General features: G+C 40.3%; 1 pseudogene; it reads right to left on the bottom strand.

Annotated features, from left to right (window-relative positions):
* Positions 1 to 3,921: 3,921 nt before the first annotated feature.
* On the bottom strand, positions 3,922 to 4,041 carry LOC112483266 (annotated as a pseudogene).
* Between the last annotated feature and the right edge of the window lie 1,308 nt (positions 4,042 to 5,349).

Below are 5,349 nucleotides of genomic sequence, written 5' to 3'. Positions count from 1 at the left end.
GTAGTACCTCAAGGGGGTCTCCCTCTAAGAAGACATGACATACTTCTCGGTTTCAAGCAGCAGTAAATAAACCATCATTTCTATAAAGTTTTCCCAGAATTTGTTCATATTTTAACTAAAAATAAAAGTGAACACCTTGTGTCTGTGCATGAGTGTGTGCATGTCAGTGAGTTGGGGAGATGCATTTTTTGTGTTCTCTGTTAGTCCAGCCTGCGAGTTCTGGGGGCTGGACTAACATTGCAGATGCGCTCTAGGTGTAAGGCACGCCGGCATTCAGGGGCAGCCTGTTTCCAGTACAGCCCTGACAGTGTATGGAATTGCCATCTCTGCCTGAGGTATTGGGTCTTAGGGGGGGTGTCTTTTGGGTTTTTTTTTTTATTTACTACTCATGAATCTGGCTGAGATCTATGTTGAGTCATCTCTTTGACCTCTAAATTTTTCTTAACTTGTGCTTCTGTATAGACTGATGGAGAGTAATTTTAGAAGTCAGAGTAGGAGAGAAAAAAAGTGGAGATGTGCGAGGAGACCTTGCCCACTCACGGTCTAGGCTGAGACGTGACTTTACCTGGAGAGTTGCTGCTCGGTGTGAAATCGTTTTATTCCTTTTCGCTCACAGCCCGTCTTGTCTCGTAAGGACATCTCAGGCAGGTCTACTTGTTCCCCCACTGTTGCTAGTTAATGAAAATCCAGTCCTGCCTGTTTAGAAGTTTGCTTTTTCATTAGAGGGTAATGGTTAAATACACGGACTCCTGAGTCAGAGCTACAAACTTTTTTTTTTTTTTTTCTTTTGCCAGGAGCCGCATGTAACTTGTAGCTGTGTAAACAAACTATCTGCATTCAGTTTCCTGCTTCTTACCTAGGGACACTAGTATCTGCCTCATTGTTGTCATGATGATGAAATGAGTTATGACAGTAAGACCACTTTAATGGGGTAGTCAGGCCTGCCTCTATACCTTGCCACTCTTGCGTGGTGTTGGCCTGGGATCATTTTCAGAAGGATTCTGTCTCAGAATTGCTCTGAGGGGCGAGCGATGGGGCACGGGGACATCACATGCAGCTGGCCAGAGAGGGCATTACTTATATTAACAGAAAAGCAGATGAGACAGTCCTTGTGATAAGAAAGCCTCCAAAGAACTTGCAATGTCCTCCAGAAGAGAATGTCAGCTTTAGATGCCATCCAGGCCACTTCTAGATGATGATGGTGCCAGGCAAGAACCATCCTGTGTCCGACTGTCCCCTCTCTTCCTATCCCCTGCCCCAACACTAGAGGATCAGAAATCACATTTGGGTCTTGCTAAGGGGAAGCATTCCAAGCCTTGGAAAGGGATAAAATACCTTCCTTTCCTTTTGCCATTGTCTTCTGGCTCAAAGTAGATGGAGCCAGACAAGTTTGGGAAGAAGCTTGTTTAAGTGAAGTTCGCAGTTTTGAGTAAGACACGAGACAGGAGAATGTCCTTGGGACAAGATATAACTTCTGTTATTCAAGAGTAACCCCAATAGTTTTCGGTTTTACCTAGAAGCTTGTTTAAGTGAAGTTCGCAGTTTTGAGTATGACACGAGACAGGAGAATGTCCTTGGGACAAGATGTAACTTCCTGTTATTCAAGAGTAACCCCAGTAGTTTTCGGTTTTACCCACAATTTCATTCAGTGTTAGGGAGAAAGGAGGGTTGTGGGAAAAGATACGGTTGCTATGTGATGGTACCTTTCCATTTTCCACTTAATAGTTAGATGTCCCAGTTTTTAAGAATGATGAAGGTGCCACTGATACTTTTATTGATATTGCTGATACTTTCAATGAATCTTAAACATGAGTTTATATGAGATGGATGAGTAAGTGGCCTGTAATTTAAAGAGGTACTTATATGAATTCATCATCAATTTATAACACTACTTTGGTTAACTAAACTGTTTTTCTGAGTAGTTGACCTAATTCTCCTGGCTTTCAGTGCTAGCCTTAGTATTCTAGGGAAACTATATTTTCCAGGTTCCCTTGCCAGCGAGGTTCTGGTTTGGTTCTGCCAGTTAGAGGCATTCCCAAGAGATTTAGATGACAGAGGAGAAGCCTCCATCATGCTGGCCGTGGTAGCCAACATGCGCTTCAGCAAGTAAGTACTTACAAGTAGGATTTCTTATGGTCTCCCTGGTGTCAGATCCTGTTTTGGAGAACCTTACACAATTTTGGGGATCCTCTTTAAGAAGAACAGAAACATATTTATTCAAAATTACCTACAAATGGAGTATTTATTTAGCAGAGGCAAAGAAATCACAGCAAATTTATATAACTAGACATAAAATTCTTAATTCATGCATTCATGCTTCAGTAATTTGTAGAAATTGTCCACTGCCTTCTAAAGTTGGATTTATTTGTGGACTACATGGAGGCCAGTCTGATTTTATTGTCTTCCTAGGTACTTTGATCATTTTGTGCTTGGCTGCTCAAACAATTTTCATTGTCTTTGAAGTGTGTAGACTTGCCTACACTGTTCCTGATGTTTGCTATTCTTAGTTTTCCTTGGGACATGACAAACCTTTCAGTATACCTTCAAGATTTTCTTCCCTTTTAGGAATATTTTTTTCTTCATTTATATCTCTACATAATAGTGTTTTGCTCTGTTGTTTATTTCCCCCCTTCGGGTAGCAAGTTATGCATAGATCATCCCTCAATAATTATTTTTAATTCTTTTAAAACATTACTAGCATTTCATTTTAGTCACTTCCTCACTTCCTCTTTGTATCTTTTTCTATATCTTCACCTGTGTCTGTTCTGTGTGATTCTTCTAATTCTGCTTTGACCTCCCTCCGTGTTCTGTTACCACCTCAGTCCTCCTCCCCCATTCTCTAACTCTGCTAGTCATGTCTCATTCCTTATTTTTCCCCTGTCTGCACTCCGAGCTCTTCCATCTCTGCACTGTGCTCTTGTTTCATAGATGCAATTGCTTTTCTGCGTTTTAAAAATTCACGGTAAAATTGGTGACAATTTTTGTCTGCTACATGGCCAAAGGTTTCTGATCAAGGGTTATTTCTTATTTTTCTTGTTTCTTTCTTTCTTTCTTTCTTTTTTTTTGTTTATGATATCTTTCATTAGTTCCTGTTTTGCTTTCTTTCTGATTACTCATCTTTGAAAGAGATGAGTACTTCCTGGATCAGACGTTACAGAATGATTAAGCTGGGGAAGGGTCAAAACCATGTTCTAGATTAGATGGAATTTTTCTCATCCAGAATTTTTCATGTGAATTTGTTAAACTTTTTCCAAGTCAAAGTAAATAGGCAGTTAGTGAACATTTCTCCACTTTACATAGTTTCTCTTCCCCCACTGGCAGCCACTGCTTTCAGATCTAGCTTATCTAAAGGGCTATGTCATCTTCCTTCTCACAGGCACGTCCAATCCTGTGAAGCTCCTGGTGCTTCCACATACATCCTGCTCTTCCTTTGCAAAAAAAGAACTTGGAATTTGCACCTCAGTGTGTCCCTCAGTTTGAGGAAATAGACCGTGATGGCTGGCTCTGCCTCTGCTCTCCAGTTTGGTTTTTCAAACTTACTCCTTTAGTTGTTTGCCACTGATTATGGCAGACTGTCCATATTTATTTGAAATTTTGGGTTTTATCTTTTAGTTTCACTGAGAGTTGTGCCCCACTCACTTTTCCTCAAAATACAATTTCAGGACCATGGGCATTGTAATTACTTGGGGTGCTTATTAAAAATTCAGATTTCTAGTGTCTTTTCCAAGGCCTGCTAACTCAGAGCCTTTGATACTGGCTTCCTAGATTCAAAATCTCTAATAACTATGCATGATTTTTACGTAGACATTGACAGCTATTTCATTTTATTTTATTTTTATTTTTTCGGCGAAGCAACTCTTGTTGACCTCACAGATTGCAAAGACCTTGTCAGCTTACCATCCCTTATTTTTCAAATTTTTACGCCTTCAGCACCTGGTTTTCCTAGGTAGTCTTCCCATCCAAGTGCTAACCAGGCCCGACCCTGCTTAGCTCCTGAGTTCAGATGGGATCGGGCTTGTTCAGGGTGGCATGACAGTAGACTTTACAGCTGTTTTAGTGATGAATGAATAAATGATTACAGTTCTAAACTGTTCCCTTTCTTCATCTTAATATGGCTTGCAAACACTTGCCCCTACTACATTTCATAAATAATGTAATTCCTACACCATTATCTTGTGTTTTCATTGCTCTCTACTGTATATAACTAAGGTCCATATGATTATTTTATATTTGTTTTCCATACCCATAAAGATGCACAGAGACTTCAATTCATTCTGGGGCGATGAGCCAATGTAACGTGTGAACTTTCTATCCTATCCTTTGCAGTTCAGGAAGTTTCTTCTTGATTTGTCTTAATCTGTGGTGAGTGATGACTTCCAGTGTAAATATTGGCAACTTTTTGAGCTATGTAAGGTATCTAGGTATCTTGAGCACCCCTTGAGGAACTTGGTAGATTTACTCAGTGCGTATAGCGAGCCTTCACTCTCTTGAGCCAAACCTCTGGTGGCCAGCTTACTGGAATGTGAAAATGGAGAAGCCTTCCTCGAGAGTGGTAGTCTGTAATTGTCTTTCATCTCCCGCTCACCATTCCAAATATGACAGTAAGAACTGGGAGTTTCCAAGTAAAGAAGGTGGCATTTTGTGTTTCAGATGCCTTGATTTTTGTCATACTCAGTTTCTTGTGAGCTGATCCCTTTTATGCTGTCTAGAGGTTGACATCAAAATGGCAACTAATTAAAAGTAGAAAATTTATCTTTTGAACATAAATACGTTTTCAGAGATGAGAGAGGTAGATGCCCTAGATTTATTTTGAAGTAATTTACTTTTAACTCTTTGGCCAAATCTAGCATCATAGTGAGTTACTAGTAAATAAAGCTCACAGATATTTTTTTATGAAAATGCATTTTAATTTTCTTTCTGGCTCTGACAAAGTAGAGTATGTCCTTATCCTCACGGAGTTTTTCCCATGGACTAATATGGATCTAAATATTAACTCACAAAGCATCTAGAGGTCTTTGGAAGAATATGTATAGGTCAAGACCTTAGATGCCAGAACTCAGTGCTACCTAAGTTATAGCATCATAGAAAAACTTTAAAAAAGTCCTCCTCCAAATGGCTGTTAGGTTTTTCTGCCTGTCAGGGCTCGCTGTCTTGACTGCCAGTAAATGTGGCCTGTGTGGAGCAGGCTTTCCCTCACTCAGCCTAAGTGTCGCTAACACAGAAGGGTACAAGGCAGGATCCACACACTGCAGATAGAGCAGTCTCCCCTGCTGTGGCTTAAGTGACATTGCATTGAAGGTAAATGGTGCTGCCCATTGCCAGTCACTCTTGAGAATAGCAGTACAACCC

Source organism: Pteropus alecto, unplaced genomic scaffold, assembly GCF_000325575.1.
Source record: "Pteropus alecto unplaced genomic scaffold, ASM32557v1 scaffold65, whole genome shotgun sequence".
NCBI lineage: Eukaryota > Metazoa > Chordata > Mammalia > Chiroptera > Pteropodidae > Pteropus > Pteropus alecto.
The sequence above is the reverse complement of the archived record's forward strand: the minus strand, read 5'-3'. Positions and strand labels throughout refer to the sequence as shown.